Here is a 20,000-nt window from a genome sequence, read left to right as displayed (position 1 = left end):
AACTGTCCACATTTTTACAGAAAGTCTAAATTTTTGACTCATATTTGTTGTGTGTTCCTCAAAAAATGTGTGGTTTGCTGACAAGTCAGTGAGGACTGAATTCACTAAATATTTACACACATTTGAGTTTCAGAATTCATATCCTTCATACAACGCATGGTAACATAAAATCTTTTATTCTAGCACATTTATAGATTTATAAGAGAAACATTTATTTTTCAATGTTTTGGTGCCGTTGTTCCCAGTTATTTTTACCTTTTTCCAGGTTTCTTGTGCTTAGAGGTTGAGAGGTATGCCCCAAACTTATATATACCAAATCCAAGATCACCATACCACAGCGAAAAGGAAAGAGTCCAAGCACTGGCATCTCACACTTGGTATATGTAAGTCCAATCTTACAGCCATTAAGTCTTTGCTTTTTGGGACTTGGTCTAGCAGGTCCTGACATTTCAAATGGTTACCATTTCTTTGGTTCTGGTAGATATTTTACCACTCTCCAACACTGTGTCATGCTAGGAGGCTCAAGTGATGACTTACACATACAAAATATGGAGTCTATCCTCCATAAGGTCTATATTTCAGGTGATCTTCTTTAGACCAGGGTTGCATAACAGAACTGGCTAATCCCTGTAGGTAGCTCATTAACAGTAAAATATATACAAATTATGTTTTTTTTGTTCTACCATTACTGAATATTTTATCTCCAATTGGAATAATGTATTTGGCTAAAACATATTGTTTTAGTTAGGATTCAGAAACTACCAAGACATCAAGAAGTAAGGAATCTATTGGGCCATGTAGTTGTTCTTGTTTATTTCAAAGACTTCTGACATTTATACGTGTAATCATGAGGCAAGACTTTTAGTGACAAAAGGTGTCTTCTAGGGCCTGTAGTGAAAAATTATGAGGTGCACACCTAAGATTTCATTGGATGCCTCTACACTGTGATTAACATAGACAGATTACTATTGTGTACAGGAAGTCTTGTTTTATTAAGGCTGGTCTTATTTATTTATTTTATTTTACATTTGTTTACTGGGATAGCCCAACTGGATACATGTCCATTTTCAGTGGAGGCCCGGGGAGAAAAGCTCCAAAAAACACATTCAACAAACTGTTACACTTTTACAATTTAAAATACAAAATAAACACAAATAAAAAGATTTGTACACAGATGTAAACAAACACAACAAACAGATATATACAAACAAATTATTACATTTTTACTCAGATGGAAAATTCTAGACAGTCTTTTTAAGAATGATATGGTATCAAATGCCTAGTAGGCTAGCTTGAATAATGTAATTTTGTTTTTAGATTGAATTTATGTGATTAAAATTAGGGTATTGACTGGAGGGGATTATATGACTGTTAAAACAATGGTATGTGGAGAGTAAACGTGCATGCATGCATATTTTGCAAAATAGTGAAAGATGCTGACAGCAAAACAAGCCTTCCTACAATGCTGCTTGCATTAGGACTAGGTTAAGAGTTAATAATATGGTGGGTACTGACGTTTGCGGAAGTATAAAATGAGTACACAATCAAAGAGAACTCAAGTCCTCCAAAATCATCATGAATACATCCACACTGTAATAATAGTCACAGGATGATAAAAGCACCATTAAACTTACTGCTCAATTATTTCCACAGAAATCACAATAAGCACTTTTTCTCTCACATGGACTTCTTCAGACTGTGAAATACTCAGTAACACAATGCTTAAATAGTTAAAAACATATCACATGATCAGTGTTCTAAACCCCTCCTCTTTAAAAATATTTTAAAATTTTCCATATCATTCAATCCTGGGGCACTGCATGTATCCAATAAGACCTGCCAAACATATTCCCTTTAATCAACCAGTTTTTCAATAATATATTTACCACAAACAGATGTTACAACTTTCAAAATCGCAAACTTGAACATACTCCCCTCACATGAGCTGGTGTGCTTATACAGTGTGTTAGCATCATCATGAGAGCTAACAGAATAATACTGCTCATATATTCACTTTGGTAACATTCTAGAAGCACTTCCAGTATAAAATGCTGTGCAGTTTATGTACAAAGCAACATAAACAATATATTTTTTTGATTTACAAGAAAATACTTATCAAATTATGAAAGAGAACCATGGTGCAATGCATTTAGACAACCATAGAGTCCAGTGTGGTGTTTTTACCACATTGTGAAAATATAACAGAAGCAATGATTTCATAGTCATGGTAGACATTTTTTTCCTGGGATTATTATTTGAACCACTTAATGACTTACAGCTAGGGACTATAACTTTAGCTAGCAGAGGAGTAATAAAAGAAACATGAAAAGTTGTGTGTTATATTAAAAAATGTTCAGTCTAATATTATTATACTGTATTACTCTTAGAAATTTAAAAATCCATCTTGTGGTATATTCATACTGTTATACATTTACTGTTGTTTTTATTGTTTTCCCAATAAAATTAAAATACTTTTTAACTGATGCCATATGGACATTATCAGATTTTGAAACTGATGGTATACTGTGAGAAAAAGCCTTAATTAGTTTCACAAAAGCATAGAGCATAATTATTAATGCTTGTTTGCTGCATCAGCTGAATTTATACATACTAAACAAGACTGCTGCTCCATGTTTTAGCTTGTAGGCATTGAAAGCGTGCATATTACTTCAGTTAGGATGGCAGTTTATTTTCCTGCTGAAGTACTGCTGATTGATTCTTTCACTGCAGCTATTTTCCTCTGAGGTGATAAATGGTTGCCATCCTTTTTTTTGGCTCACTCATGCAGCCGGCACTCCAATCAGAGTTACACAGACATATTTTCCTGAGGACCCTTTAATAAATTCTAATACAAAAGTGACCTGCAGACAAAATTAGGGGCACTATTCACAAATCACTCACCTAATCCAGTCATATATCATTGTTATAACTATTTGTTTGGAAAGGAGACAATTTTCTTTTTTAACGGCAGTCATCGGAAAGTGAAAATACTTTTATTGTGACATTTGAGTTTAATTATTTTCAAAATACAGTGTTACTTGTGATGCTAAGCATTTCTTTATTTTTATTTATTTATGCAGTTATTGATAATATTTGACTCAGTCTTTGACCAAGTGCTCATTTGAAAAGTTCTATTTATTGGTTTCTTTCTGTAATGAATATTGTTAGTTGATTCATGGGTGCATAATATTTCACAGCTAATAATTTCATAAAGTATTATAGCCTGCCAACTTGTTTAAAATGTTAAGTGTCTTACAATATGTAAAATAAATCATTGTTAGAGCTTTTTTTCTCATGCCTTTACATGTGAGTAAGAGATGCTAGGAGTGGAGCCTGCTCAATCAGTCTTTCCATTCTACAATGAACATAATGAAATGCAATCTGCTGCTTTGTATCCCTGATACAGCTTTGAGGTTGGATTTGCAATGTCTCACATTTTCTAGTTGAAAGCCTAGAAGAAAGGGAAAAGCAGCAGTACTTCTGAATCTGCCATTTACAGTGTGAACATACCAAAATGCTATAATTTGCTAAGCACACTGATTTACTCAATTATCACACTGGAATGTTCCTTTGGACGTAATACATCATATTTTAGGTCCAGGGTACTTGGCTATAAGCATTGTTGATATATTTATTATAAACATATAGAGTGCGTGTCTTACTGTAGTTATGCAGTGTTTTCCCTTGTCCTTACTTTGTAATTTTTTTCACTAAATTTTAAGATAAACTGCAAGGGGAAGTCAAAGCTCTCTGCAATATAATGTTTATGTCGGCTACGTAGGAATCATATGATCAAGTCCCCGGGCCTCCCCTGAAATTGGGTATTACCCAGTCAGACTTTCCCAGGAAACAAAGACAAGTAAATAATAAATAAATAAGTGCTATTTTTCATGTAGTGTAAGAAAAATCTAGAATTGCAAAAAACATCAGAAAGTTTGAGCATGAATGCTAAAACTTTTACTGCATGCATATAGCCAAAAATGCATTTTCACATTTTATTTTTTATTTTTTCTGTAGTTAATTGATAGCATTGCTTTATTTCTGCTAGTTTGTAAACATTGTTTTGAATGCTGTGCCATAATGGACAAGTCCTTCAGCATAATTATGCAGACAGGTTACATATAGAAATGTACTGTGGCTTTTATTTCTTAAGAGGTGTTCCCATTTCATTATATCCCAAATTCCTGTTCTTGAATAGGCAGAGAGCAGCTCATTACCATAGAAGCAAAGCAGACTAAAAGGTTACAAAAAGAAAGGCAGTAGCATTGATTTCATTTGTAACACATACAAAATGATAGATTTTTATTATTTTTAATAGCAAAACTGCCACAAAAGGTCACCTGCTGCATTATTTTTTGTCTGGCAATTCCCAGGTTTCGTTATCCAAGACATCACCCGTAATTTGCTTGCATTGTCTTTATCTTTATTAGAGTTTAATTGGTTTCCAGTAACCAACTATGTAAAAAAAAAACAATCATCTTCTTTTAGAAAGACCACTACCTATGATTAATTTAATCTGTGTGCAAGTTTTCATGCATTTATCTGTATATGACTCTGACTCCAAATATACACATTTTCAGCTTTTTCTGTCACTTTTCCAAGCAGACTGGGAGATTGACTGAGCTGACATGTATGTTAAAATGAGTGGCTCAGAGTCTCATACTTAATCATATCAGAGAAGGATGTCTTTGCATTTTGTTGAGGCTTTGTAGATTGGAAGGGTATATAAACTGTAGAATGGTCAGTATGAATAAAAGGCATAGATGAAGTCTTGAGTTCACCAATTAAACAACCCAATGGGGATCATATTTAGTTGGATGGGTGTCTGAAAATGTAAAAGTTATTTTCATGTGATTTGCTTTAACAGTCTTTGTCAATGCAGCATTCAGGTAGTAAAGTATACAAATATTGCAGGGGAAAGGGGAGAAATAAATGCATTGAGGTTTAGACCACAGGGTTTAGATATGCTATTAGAGCTGCTTGTAGTCCATAGTCGTTCATATCACAGTGGAGATGGAATTTTATGACTGGAGTAGAGATAAGAGATGGGATGTGAATGGGGAAAAATATGTTGCATCTGATCTCTTTGTATATATTTGAAATGCATGGGTCTTTTTGCATCAAACAGACCCAGAAAATAGACCCCCACTAGAGAAAGTACTACTGCAGGCACATTTGAGTAAGATACATAAACAGATTTGCATTTCTTAGTGATTGTCATGATTTTACTGTAACTTAAACAATGTGTGTGTGGGAACATGGATGAGTGACTATACTTCATAATGGTCACAATATTGTTCTTTCCCAGAAGCTTCTCAACAATGCTGAATTTCATGATGCCACTAAAATGATCCTGTAAGAATTAAAACTGAAATGCTGACAATGTCTGTATTTATAAGGCAAGGAGACACCCTGTTTATTCATTTAACCTTAAGTACTCTGAGAAAGGTAGGCATGCTGCTTTGGTGTCAGACATACAAATGTTTTCTGTGTATGGCCCTGCATGACTACACAGAGACCTGGAGAGTAGTAGTGACTAGACAAAGCAGAAGGATAGGTACTATCTTACCATATCAATGTCTTTGGCTGCCAGTTCTGCCAAACTAAATGCTGAACTACTCCTGGGTATTGTGGAGCTCTGCCTAACTTTGTGGTTAATTCAGAGGGCTTCCATTTTATCTCACCATAAAGTGAGTTGAGTTTGAAAGATTTTGCATCTGTATGGGGCTTTCTGACATTGATCCATAATAGACTGAATGCTTATATGCATCTGGAGAAATGAAGGACTACACTAAGTGCAAAAAAGTGTAATAGCTCCAAACAAAATAATATTAAAAACAGTAGCACTATTTTTTCTCTTTCTTTTTAGATTTGGAGTAAGCAAGATTTCATTCACAGAAGCAGTATTTTAGAATAAATTACTTTTATTTGAACATATTAGGACTTTCTGCTTATTTAAAAGGTATTTATTCAGCAATATGCCTTGTTTATAGAACTCCCAGAAAGTCTAAAAACTATTATCTGGTTTTATCTGCATTTATACAGGAAGCTTAAGAGAAGAAACATTTTTCTGTACATATAGATGTTCTGTAGTCGTATCTCACCTTCATTCGTACATATGGGTTCGGAGCCAATCCTCAGCTCCGACTCGGCCTATTTACAAGCTGGAAGTCTTCTAGTTGGCTTGTAGCTAGGTAGGTATCCCATGGTGCACCAGTACAATCCCTAGATCTTGTTTGCCGTGTCGACGGGTTCTGTTGTGCTTCTCTTTGGCTCTGGCTAAGTGTTGCATTTACTTAAACTTTTTCTAAAATTTTTGGGACTGTTTAGTTTAAAATAGGAAAACTGTTACTGTATTATTGTTTAGTCAGTTAACATAGTTGCTATTAGTATAGTAAGCTTTATTCTTGCACCCTTTGGTGCAATTTTTGGCCTTTGGCTTTTTTGACTTAGTATTGGTATCCTGTGTGCTGGTTTTCATGTCTTCATAGACTTAGTATTTGTAGGTGCCTTTTGCACTCTGTTAGACTGTGTGTGGTTAGTAGGCTAGTCAAGTTTTGGCGGTTTCCCACTTGTTGAATTGTTATCATTGTTATCATTGTTAACAAAACTACGTTCTGTTATTTCTTAGTCATAAGTCTGAGTTTTGTGCGGATTCCCGCTTGTTGCATTGATTACTGTTGTAAACAGAACTAGGTTCTGTTTCCCTTGTTGATATTATTGTTTGAGTGTGTGGAATTCTCTACTTACTGTAACTTTCTAGGTCTGTTTTAGTTAGAAGACCTAGTTTCTTAGTTTCCTTTTCTGCCCGGGCTAGGCCCGTTTAAGTTAGAGGACCTAGTCCTTGTCATGTCTTTCTCTTTCCTGCAGGGCTAGGCCCATTTAAATTAGAGGACCTAGTCCTCCTTCTCCTTCTTCTGTGTGTGTGTGTGTGTGTGTGTGTGTGTGTGTGTGTGTGTGTGTGTGTGTGTGTGTGTATGTATGTGTGTGTGCTCATCTCTGTGAGAATGTCTAAAGAGAGTAAGGATCTTAAGCCATCTGGCTTTAAGGAAAAACAAGCTCATCCTAAAAGGTCTTCTTAATCCTTCATTTGAGGAAGATCTGTCTAGCTCTTCCTCCTCTTCCACATCTACAAAGGGAAAGTCTAAGTCCTCTAAGACGCCCTCCCTGGCACTGGCTGGTGTCTCTGAGCCATCTCTTAAAATCATCAAATCAGACAAGTCCACTGTCTCATCAGCTCCACAGAATTTGGTGCCGACTGAGACCAGTACTATGATTACAGGGTTGGTTCCAAGTATTTTGGAGCCAACCACTGAGACCATTTCATGGAACCAGTCTATGGAACCTCTACTGGTCTCCACTATATTGAAATCTCTGATACTTCAGAGATCACACTCTCCTACTCTGTCATCCAGCTCTTCCAGGAGTTTATCAGAAGAAGATGTGGAGAGGGTAGTGCTGAGACTGTTGAAGCCATCTGCATTGCCTAAATTGCTGTTGGCTCCGACCCAGTCAGTTCTGGAGCCTCTTGAGTCCATTCAGCCCTCTTCGATCATTCGTCCTCTGAGCCATGCTGGTCTTTTGGAGCTGGAGTGTTTGCAACCACTGGTGGAACCTTCGGCTCCAGCTCCTCCTGTGGCTGTTTCAGAGCCGAGTTCTGCTCCATCACTTTCGGCATGGTCTGTAGTGGCTAGGGGCCAAAGCTCCCCAGTCGGCCCCGACAGGGATGCTTAGAACCAAACTTCTTTGGTTCCGAGTCTTCCTCTCGGTGTGTCGGCGAGGGTGAGTTCGGACCCTATATCTATCTCGGAGATGATGGCTCTGGAGCCGATGGCATCCTCAATCTCCTCCGAGTTGGGGAGGTCTTTGGAGCTGGAGAGGTTGGCATCTGAGATGATGAGCAGTGTGCTGTCAGCTCCTACCAGAGGTACTGACAATCTTCCCCCTAAAGCACCTACTTCTTTCTCAGCTCCTACTCCCTCTGTGGACAGCAGAGACCCTCAGCTACAGGAGCCACTGGCTGGTGGCCCCCACTCTTCCAAGACCTCCCTAGAATATCCTTCTGAGGAGCCCCCATGGAAGAGAACATGTAAGAGGAAGCATGTATACTCCCAGGATGAGTCTTTGACCTCTGACACTGACCTCAAGGAGTCAGAAGGGTCCCCTAAGTCATCCTCTGATGATGTCTCCTTCGTAGACATCCTGGAAATCCTTAAACAGAGGTGAGGCTGGCCCACTGTCACCCCTTCTGATGAAGGCTTTCGGGTCTCAACCTTCAGCCTCTTGGGTGTCTCCACCCTTTGACGAACTGATGGAGCTAGTTATCCGAAAGGTGTGGGATACTCCTGATGCCATGGAGCCAGTCCCCAGGAGACCGAATAAGTTTGTTTCTGCCCCTCCGGAAAAAGATTTTTTGTCTAAAGGTGTTCCCGTAGATGCCATGGTGTTGGCGGTGGCCACTAAGAAGGAGCTAGCTGAGACTTCTTCTTCTGTTCATTCACCAAATAAGCAGTCTCAAATGGGAAATGGGAAATTCACCCCGGGGATCACTTCTGTGGCTCTGCTCGACAGGGGCACAGGAAAATAATTTTCTTGGGTGGCGAAAGCCAGGGTACATTTTTTGGCTAGGCTTGTATGGGCCCTAGGGCCGATAGCCTAGTACCTACCTATGAACCTATGAACCTATATGGGAAGCGTATATTTTCTTCAGCGGCATTTACCCTTAGATCGCTGAACTACCTTACTCACTTCACGAGACTTCAGAGAGATCTCCTTAAAGAGTTAGGAGATTCTATACAAGGTACATGTACTGAGGGAGTCCCTGACAAGGTTTCTGCCCAGTTGTCCACCTTGAACTCTATTGTCAACTCTTCCATGTGGCTTATTTCGTATGCAGTTGATGGAGCGAGTAGAGCAGCGGGTTCAGGAATTTCCCTAAGGCGTCATTCCTGGATGCGTTTGTGTAACTTTGTGGAACCATTCAAGTCTACCTTTACCAATACCCCCTTTGACGGTTCCTAATTGTTTGGACCCAAGGTAAAGGACACTCTCGCCCGGTGTGAGCAAGAAGGAAAAACACTCTCTGCTGTGGGATTACATTTTACTGTTCCCTCTAGACCATACCCTAAGGGTCAGAGGGGTGGTAAGATGTGGTTGAAGAAGTCTCAGAGGTTTTTCTAGGATACACAGGGTGACTCCTCCTTCAGAGGTAGACGTCGCCCTAAAGGCAGGGGTGGTCCGCAAAACCAAGGAGGTCATGATTCTTTTTGGGGCCAGCCTTTCCAGAGCTCCTGATGTGGGGCCCAACTGTGCTTCTATGGGGCCGGTTGGGGATCGCATTTCTTTGTATCCAGAAGCCTGGCTGGGTATTAGTCAAGACAAGTGGGTACAAAGAATTATTACCAGAGGTTGTGGCATACCCTTTTCTCTTCCACCTTTTGTTCCCAAGAAAATCCCAGATGTTCCACCCAATCACAGGGATCAGGCAGCTGTAGAGGTCAACAAGTTGCTGTCAAAAAGAGTCATCCAAACCGTCCCAGCAGACCAAATAGGATCCGGAACTTACTCCGGATTCTTTTTAATGCCAAAACGTACAGGGGACTTGAGGCCCATTCTGGACCTCAGCAGATTGAATGAATCAGTAAAGAAGGACAAGTTCCAGATGGTGACACTGCAGTCTATACTCCCATTGTTAGAGAAAGACAATTGGATGTGCTCAATAGATCTCCAAGATGCCTACTACGACATAAAAATGGACAGGGTGTCGAGGAGTCATCTACGCTTCCAGCTGGGAGCCAGTCACTACCAGTTTTGTGCCCTGCCCTTTGGTCTCACCACAGCACCCAGGGTGTTCACCAAATGTATGGCAGTAGTGACAGCTCACCTGAGACATCGAGGATTCCAGGTGCTTCCGTATCTGGATGACTGGCTCTTGACCACCCCCACCAGGCATCTACTTCTTCAGACCAGGGACGCTACTATTCAGCTTTGTGCCCAGCTGGCAACTTCTATAAATTGGGGAAAATCTGCCTTATTGCCCTCTCAATCTGTGATTTTTATAGGCGCAGAGATACACAGTAGACATGTTGGCTCGTCTTCCTGCCGAAAGGGCACAGAATCTGGTTCTTCAAATTCGGTGTCTTCTCCTTTTACGAAAGGTCAAAGCCAAGATTATTCTGCAGCTTCTAGGGACCATGGCTTCCACCATATTACTAGTCCCACTAGCCAGGTTACACATGAGAATTCTTCAGTGGCTCCTGTTGTCCCAATGGTCTTTTCAGCACCTACCATTACCTCATCACATTCTGCTGCTCATCTGTGATCATATACATCACAGGTAACAAAAATTGCAATACAATGATTGCAGATGTACAGAATAAACTTAGATTTGTGAACAAATAATAATGTAGACTTAAAAAAATACTCTAAAAAGAATCCAGTTACATTATTATCCAATTACACATATAAACTTATTGTAAAAACTGCTGTCATACAAAACTCCTAAAGTAGGGTAAAAATCAGACCATAATGCCTTCAAACTTCACTGCCACTTATTTACCAGACAGCTTCCTGCCTCACTCTACCAAGTAAAATTCTATGTTACAGGCAAACTTCAAAAAAAAAGAAGAAATATCATAATGTTACATCTAATGGCACAATCCTCTTATATAAACAAAGCAAATATGAAATAACAAAAAAACAATTGGCATTAACTGCAATTACCAAAAACATCAAAAATACCTTTTGAAGTCACAAAACTAACAGCAGAAAAAATATAAACCTCCCTTGATAAAATATTTAAAAATAGGACTTTTTAAATGGAAGAATTTGTTCTCCATACCCCCCAACATGGGGGTTCTGCCCCATATCTATGGAACTTATATATACACTAACCTCGTGGTTGTATAACCATAAAACAAGGGATATTGGAGAATTATGTAATTGTCAATATTCTGCATCTAAATAATGGCCACTTCTCAGAATATTGACCTTTTTCAAAGTATGGTGATCTTGGGGTTAGTATATACAAATTTGTGGTGTGGGGGGACTTGCCTCACACATCAGGTGGTGCAGGTAGGTTTGGCCCAATTCAAGAAAGAAATTTAAAAGAGAAGATTGATATTCGAGATTCATTCTTCTCCTGCATTTCCATTTTTTTGTTTTCAGTGCATTGGCACTCAACATTTTAAGTGCTGACATTACAATAGGGAGCCATGGAGATATTCAGTAAAAGAGTGAAACTTATGTTCTACATTTGTAGACTAATTTTAAGCAATTGCTTTATGTTTTGGGTATTAGAAATAGTGCAGACATCCTTTAGGGAAGATTTCTGCAAATGTAATGGCTTACAGAAAGTACATCTCACAGATGCGTTTGTGTTCATATGAAGCACTTGAACTTACCTTAAGCTTTTTGTTACAATGGAGACCACTACAGCATCAGTTCTGGGACTGTGGTAATAGAATACTAGCAAGTTTTAAAACTAAAACTGAATAGTTGAGTTAGCTTTGCACTGATTCATTCTCCTGCAATATTTTTGCATGTAAATGTGGGCTGTATAATTTTTATGTTGTTAAGCACACTATGTCTAATAGATTGATACAGTCATTTTTTTCTACCATTGATAACTGATGCTGATGCTGTGAGTCATATTTGTGTTACTTTTTAAAATGTTGTGTAGTTTACCACTACCATAAAATTGTTTTACCTGAGCTGCATGAATGGCCAAGACTACTAAATCCCCTCACAATATCTTACATTGAACATCTGAAAATTAATAAGAGGCAACAACAACAAATACGCCTTGGTTTTATCTTCTGCCCTGACCACCTTTTGGTGGTGCTAACAAGTCTTGCAGTACAGAACGGCATTACTTCCCATGCTAGGCCAGCAAAAGTTGGGTATGAAATGCAAGACAGTTAGCGTCGTGATGTTTGCTTTTATGTTAGCTATAATATAAAGGTAGCTAGTATATGACAGTCTCTGTCTTTCATTAGGTTTAATATTTATTATTGTCAAAATCTTGAAACTTCCTTTTGAAGTTCTTTCCATGTCTAACAACCCATTGTCATAGAATGCCAACTCCCGTTTTTTCCTGTGGGTTGAAAACCTTGCTTTCCATTTGTAAGCCTTATAAGATGGAATTAGAGCATTATTGATGATGTTGCCCTTCTCTCTTTGGCAATTCTCACATACCCTTCTAAAGGAAGTTGAGAATCTTGTCTTCTCTATAGTTTAGATTCAGCTTAACTGCATGGCTCTTTCCTTTGATTAGCTGCATTTCTCACTTCTACTGCAGCCACGGGAACTGACTGGGAAACCTCACAAGATCCCCCTCCAACTGACTTCTTTCATGTTTGCTGTGAATACTTGCAAATATGCAAAAAAATGCTATGTTGTTAGAAGCAATTCCATTGACATTTGCAAGGGCAATATCAAATCCTGCACCTTTTTGTCTCCCTGATCCTTTTCACAATCTAGGAAGATTTTTGGCCAGTGATACATAATGGACATGCCTCTCAATTCATTAATCACAATGGGCTGCATGGCCAGGGATTGCTTTAACCAAGAAATTTAGATTTAATAATACATGTACCCAAAGTGGAATCCTTTTTTGAAAGATTCTATCGTCACTATGGCAGGATGTGAGAATTTGCAAAGCTGTCAACATGGCGTAACGTTAACATGGCCTACCATCTCAGTGATACCACCTCTGTTTTCAGACTCACTAGCCTCTTTTCACCTGGTGAGTGTAAGTGGGCAACTTGGCTTGAAATGCCTAACCCAATTAAAATGTAGCCTTAGCTTTGCAACAAGGCCTTACCTTTCTCTAAATACAGTGGACCCCACCCTAGCCTATGAAACTTGTTGTGTCACTCTGAACTGATCAGCGAAATTACCTCTTTAAGCCCTTAACCTTACAGCAAGTCCTGAAACACAATGACTGAATGGTTGAAAAAAAAAGACGTACATATACCAAGTCCAAAATTAATATTTCCTGGTATATGTAAGTTCGGGGGCATGAGGGGCTTGCTCCCCTACTAAAACAGAAGTTTAAAGGAGAAAAGGAATGTTTGAAATTCACTCTTCTCTTAGATTTTCCACCTGTTTTCTGTCTTTCCGTAATTGGCATTACTAGACCCAACATTTCAATAGGGAGCTCCTTTAGCCATGCATATGTAGCTCCCATCTGAAATATTTGCTGTATCTGTATCTGTTGATCATATGCTGATCAGTAAAGGCAAATGCATGTACTACTACTATTTTTTCATTCTATAAACCAGAGTTCTCTGATACTAGGTGGAAAACTGCAACCTTGGGATCTTTTGGTGTTGCTTACACACTCTTTAAAATGCATGAATTAAACCTTTAAAATCTTACTTCTAATTAGATTTCAGTGTGCCCAAGGAAGAAAGATATTGACTCCACTCATGCCTGAAGAGATTGCAGAAAACTGGACACACACACACACACACACACACACACACACACACACACACATATATATATATATATATATATATATATATATATATATATATATATATGGGTCTACTTTAAATAACTGAACCGACACTTCACGGACACACAAAACACCGACCCCAAATAACTGAAAACACACAACACCGACAACTCACAAAACCGAACACCATTACACCGACACAAAAAACGTAAACTACACATTACACACAATGACATATCCACTAACCTTAACCCAAACCCTAACCCTAAGGTCCGACACTACTGCACACTTACCCTACCCGCACCCTAACCCTAACTCACTTAACCCACCCCTAAACCTAAAGACTGTCACTATCGCACACTTAACCTACCTGCACCCTAACCCTAACTCACTTAACCCACCCTAAAACATAAAGCCCGTCACTATCGCACACTCAGCCTACCCGCACTCTAAACCTAACTCACTTAACCCGTCCCTAAACTACAGTCCGTCACTATCACACACTTACCTTACCCGAACCCTAACTCCGACACTACCGCACACTCACCTTTCCCACACCCTAACCCAAAATCCCTAACTCCGACACTACCGCACACTCACCTTTCCCACACCCTAACCCAAAATCCCTCAATATCGCACACTTACCTGACCGCTCCTAAATCCGTCACTATCGCACACTTACCGAGTCGCGCTCACACCTTGCCCTTGTCGGTCTTTCGGCTGTCGGCAAATCACCTTTTTGATCAACTTGCTTTTCGGTCGTTTCGTCTCGGTCTTCTGCGTGTCGGTGAAGTGTCGGTTCGGTTATTTAAAGTAGACCCATATATATATATATATATATATATATATATATATATATATATATATATATATATATATATATATATATATATATATATATATATATATATATATATATATATAGTTTGGATATATATTATGTTCAGAAATTAGTAACTTATTGGAATTGCAAGTATCCATGTATATAGCTCAAAATGTGCCCCCCCCACACCCCCTTACTATATATACTAACACCAGGGTCACACTACAGTGGGGAAAAGGCCATATATAACTTTCAGTAAAATGTGTTTCAGTGAATTGTGCTTTTAGTGAATTGAGCTTTCACTGAATTGTGCACTGTCAAATGTGTTTCGGTGAAATGTGCTTTCAGTGAATAGTCCTAGACATACATATATATATATATATATATATATATATATATATATATATCTATATCTATATATATATATATATATATATATATATATATATATATATATATATATATATATATACATATATGTATTATTTTCATGAAAGTTGACAAAAGGTAGAGAAAACCATGGCTTATTTCATCACAGTCAGATACTGGTTAAAAACTAAAATTACCTGAAACATCAAAAGTAGTGGCAAACCATGTGGCTGTGAAGATGATTGAGGAAAATGCAGTTCAGAAATGTTCTGATGAACACAGCTTGAATATTTGGGTCACCTGGACACCAAGCACTCACTGGCAAACACTACCCCCAGACCTGATTTCAGGGATGGGGCCTGATATCACTCTTCAGAGAGAGATTCCTGGATTATTTAAAAGATGCAAGCAAACATTTGGGGCCTTGTTCAGCAGCTTGCCAAGATGAGTTTGCAAGGCTCTCCTTGCTCAGAGAATAATCTCCAGGTCATACCTTAAAAGATGACAAGGGGACACAATCCTCTTCATTTATTTACAGAGAAAGGAAAAATGTTTGAAATAGATTTTGATAAGAAAAATATTTCCAGTAACTAATTTGGGAAGTGGTATAATGGCTAAGGGGTTTACCTCACAACACAAAGTACACAGTTTGATTCTCATGAAAGGGAAATTGGCTAGCTTTAAAATAGCCCACAAGGGCATCTAGCCTAGTATTTGCCTATAAAAAAAGAAGTTATGTACTCACCATAACATTCCGTGTTTGTAGTCCATCTCACCTTTCATTCTTACATATGGGTTCGTAGCCGATCCCCAGCTCCGACTCGGCCTATTTACAAGCTGGAAGTCTTCTAGTTGGCTGGTGGCTAGGTAGGTATCCCATGGTGCATCAGTACAATCCCCAGATCGTGTTTGCTGCTAACTAGGAGAGAAAATAGCAAAAATACCAAAGAAGCCAATACTAAAAGGTCTCCATAAAAAAGGATAATAATGTTTTTCTGTCTCCAGCTACTTCAAGGCTGGGGGTAGGAGGGTGGGTTCATAAGAATGAAGGGTGAGAATGGACTACAAACATGGAAAGTTATGGTGAGAACATAACTTCTTTATGTTCTGTAGTCCTATCTCACCTTCATTCTTACATATGGGACAGCGTCCCTAGTGCCTTATTCTTGGGTGGCTCAAGGAAAAGTACTCCTGAGTACCGTGGAACCAAATGATGCCCTACCCCTGGAGGTTAAATCCAATTTGTAATGAGTAATAAAAGTGTGAGGGGTAGCCCATGTAGCTGCTGCATAAATATTATCAAGTGGAACCCTGGCTTGAAAGGCTGCAGAGGTAGACTGAGATCTGGTAGAATGATCCTTGATTTTAAAGGGTAAAGGTCTACCCTCAGAATTGTAAACATAAGCTATACAGCTAGAAATCCAATTAGAGAGTGTTACTTTGGAGACTGGTAAGCCTGACCTGGATGCAGAGAAAGAAATTAATAATTGATCTGACTTCCTGATTTCCTTAGTCTGGTGCAAATAAAAATGTAATTGTCTATGGACATCCAGCTGGTGAAACCTGTATTCAGCTGCATTGGAGTGATTTGGAAAGAACACCGGAAGTTCTATGGATTGATTCAAGGTGGCATGGGAACAGACCTTGGGGACAAAGGAGGATTTGGTACGAAGGGATACCCTGTCTTTGTGAAAAATTAGATAAGGGGGTTTTACAGACAATGCTTGCAACTCTGACACCCATCCGGCCGACATGATAGCCACCAGAAACAACATCTCACAAGTCAGGAATTTCAAAGAGGATGAATGAGAAGGCTCAAAGGACAGAGAAGTTAATTTGGATAACACAAAATTTAAATTCCTTGAGGCAACAGGTTCTTGAAAGGGGGGTGTTAACAAAGTGGCACCTTTTAAGGAAAGTTTTGCACAGCTTATGTGACATCAGATTAGAATCTGGAAACCCTAGATGAAAATTTGAAATCACTGCCAATTGAACTCTGATCGTGGCAGCCGCAGATCCCTGCTGAAAAAGCTCAGACAGGAATTCCAAAACCACTGGAATGGAGGCAGTGTAAGGGTCAACATTCATTTTCTCCACCCAGATAGAGAATCTTCTCCATTTACTGGAATATAGTCTCCTAGTGGAAGGTTTATGAGAAGACGTAAGGATATGAGTCATGGAGAGATGGAGGGTGAGAAGTCGTGAAGCCTGACTAGGGATGGAACTGGAGCAGCCACGCTGTCAAATTGAGGGTGTGTAAGGAAGGATGAAGCGGACCTGACATGTGAGTCAACAGATCTGGAGCTGGGTCCAGAATCCAAGGATCATCTACGAGAAGAGGCCCAAGAAAGGGGAACCAAACCTGACGAGGCCAGTAAGGAGCAATGAGGATAAGTTTGCCTCCCAGCTGTTTTGCTTTCTGAATAACCTTGGGAATGAGAGGCAAGAGAGGAAAAGCATACAGGTGACCCAGGGACCAGTCATGAACAAGTGCATCTCTCAGTGACTCCCCCAGAGGGGGGATTAGGGAGAAGTAGCTGCTGCATTTGGCATTGAGTGGACTGGCAAAGAGGTTGCAGCAAGGCTGCCCCCATCTGCAGAAAATCTGTTCTGCTGTTTCCTGTTTCAGAGACCACTCGTGAGGCATCAGGATTGCCCTGCTGAGCTTGTTGGCTATCATGTTGGTTGTCCCTGGAATGTGCGTTGCCACCAGAAAATGCTGGGAAGATATCACCCATTTCCAAACTTGCATGGCCTCTTGACAAAGTGGGTAATATTTGGTTCCACCCTGTTTGTTGATATACCATACTACCAACATGTTCTCTGATTGTATTGCAATAGTCCCCAGAGGCAGAAGGTTGTGGAGTGCTTGCAATGCCAGGAGCACCACCCTCATCTCTAGAATGTTGATATGCAGGTGAGCCTTGTGATTTTGCAATGTGCCTTGGCCAGTCCCGCCGAGATAATGCCCACCCCCCCCGCACCCTATCTGTGAGGCATCCATGGTCACAGTGACAACAGGTTGGTGAGGAACAAATGAAGTGCCCATGGTTAGCTGATTGAGTAGTGTCTACCAAAGGAGGTCCTTCTTGCAAGATTCTGTCACCCCCACAGCCTTTACTGACCAGCATATGATCAACAGATACAGATACAGCAAATATTTCAGACGGGAGCTACATATGCATGGCTAAAGGAGCTCCCTATTGAAATGTTGGGTCTAGTAATGCCAATTACGGAAAGACAGAAAACAGGCGGAAAATCCAAGAGAAGAGTGAATTTCAAACATTCCTTTTCTCCTTTAAACTTCTGTTTTAGCAGGGGAGCAAGCCCCTCATGCCCCCGAACTTACATATAACAAGAAATAGTAATTTTGGACTTGGTATATGTACGTCTTTTTTTCAGCCATTCAGTCATTGTGTTTCAGGACTCGCTGTAAGGTTAAGGGCTTAAAGAGGTAATTGCACTGGTCAGTTCAGAGTGACACAACAAGTTTCATAGGCTAGGGTGGAGTCCACTGTTTTTAGAGAAAGGTAAGGTCTTGTTGCAAAGCTAAGGCTGCATTTTAATTGGTTAGGCATTTCAAGCCAAATTGCCCACTTACACTCAACAGGTGAGAAGAGGCTAGTGAATCTGAAAACAGAGGTGGTATCACTGAGATGGTAGGCCATGTTAACTTTACACCATGTTGACAGCTTTGCAAATTCTCACATCCTGCCATAGTGATGATAGAATCTTTCAAAAAAGGATTCCACTTTGGGTACATGTATTATTAAATCTAAATTTATTGGTTAAAGCAACCCCTGGCCATGCAGCCCGTTGTGATTAATGAATTGAGAGGCATGTCCATTATGTATCACTGGCCAAAAATCTTCCTAGATTGTGAAAAGGATCAGGGAGACAAAAAGGTGCAGGATTTGATATTGCCCTTGCAAATGTCAATGGAATTGCTTCTAACAACATAGCATTTTTTTGCATATTTGCAAGTATTCACAGCAAACATGAAAGAAGTCAGTTGGAGGGGGATCTTGTGAGGTTTCCCAGTCAGTTCCCGTGGCTGCAGTAGAAGTGAGAAATGCAGCTAATCAAAGGAAAGAGCCATGCAGTTAAGCTGAATCTAAACTATAGAGAAGACAAGATTCTCAACTTCCTTTAGAAGGGTATGTGAGAATTGCCAAAGAGAGAAGGGCAACATCATCAATAATGCTCTAATTCCATCTTATAAGGCTTACAAATGGAAAGCAAGGTTTTCAACCCACAGGAAAAAACGGGAGTTGGCATTCTATGACAATGGGTTGTTAGACATGGAAAGAACTTCAAAAGGAAGTTTCAAGATTTTGACAATAATAAATATTAAACCTAATGAAAGACAGAGACTGTCATATACTAGCTACCTTTATATTATAGCTAACATAAAAGCAAACATCACGCACGCTAACTGTCTTGCATTTCATACCCAACTTTTGCTGGCCTAGCATGGGAAGTAATGCCGTTCTGTACTGCAAGACTTGTTAGCACCACCAAAAGGTGGTCAGGGCAGAAGATAAAACCAAGGCGTATTTGTTGTTGTTGCCTCTTATTAATTTTCAGATGTTCAATGTAAGATATTGTGAGGGGATTTAGTAGTCTTGGCCATTCATGCAGCTCAGGTAAAACAATTTTATGGTAGTGGTAAACTACACAACATTTTAAAAAGTAACACAAATATGACTCACAGCTTCAGCATCAGTTATCAATGGTAGAAAAAAATGACTGTATCAATCTATTAGACATAGTGTGCTTAACAACATAAAAATTATACAGCCCACATTTACATGCAAAAATATTGCAGGAGAATGAATCAGTGCAAAGCTAACTCAACTATTCAGTTTTAGTTTTAAAACTTGCTAGTATTCTATTACCACAGTCCCAGAACTGATGCTGTAGTGGTCTCCATTGTAACAAAAAGCTTAAGGTAAGTTCAAGTGCTTCATATGAACACAAACGCATCTGTGAGATGTACTTTCTGTAAGCCATTAAATTTGCAGAAATCTTCCCTAAAGGATGTCTGCACTATTTCTAATACCCAAAACATAAAGCAATTGCTTAAAATTAGTCTACAAATGTAGAACATAAGTTTCACTCTTTTACTGAATATCTCCATGGCTCCCTATTGTAATGTCAGCACTTAAAATGTTGAGTGCCAATGCACTGAAAACAAAAAAATGGAAATGCAGGAGAAGAATGAATCTCGAATATCAATCTTCTCTTTTAAATGTCTTTCCTGAATTGGGCCAAACCTACCTGCACCACCTGATGTGTGGGGCAAGTCCTCCCACACCACAAATTTGTATATATTAACCCCAAGAT

The 20,000-nt window shown here is 39.3% G+C and overlaps 1 protein-coding gene across 1 annotated transcript in view; it reads left to right on the top strand.

Moving 5' to 3' along the window:
* LOC122797657 (serine/threonine-protein kinase Nek11-like) overlaps positions 1 to 20,000 on the top strand; it is a 1,134,678-nt gene that overhangs the window by 482,030 nt on the left and 632,648 nt on the right. The gene's annotated exons all lie outside the window — the stretch shown is intronic.

Source organism: Protopterus annectens, chromosome 3.part1, assembly GCF_019279795.1.
Source record: "Protopterus annectens isolate FY-2018-M chromosome 3.part1, PAN1.0, whole genome shotgun sequence".
Classification (NCBI taxonomy): Eukaryota; Metazoa; Chordata; order Ceratodontiformes; family Protopteridae; genus Protopterus; species Protopterus annectens.
The sequence above is the reverse complement of the archived record's forward strand: the minus strand, read 5'-3'. Positions and strand labels throughout refer to the sequence as shown.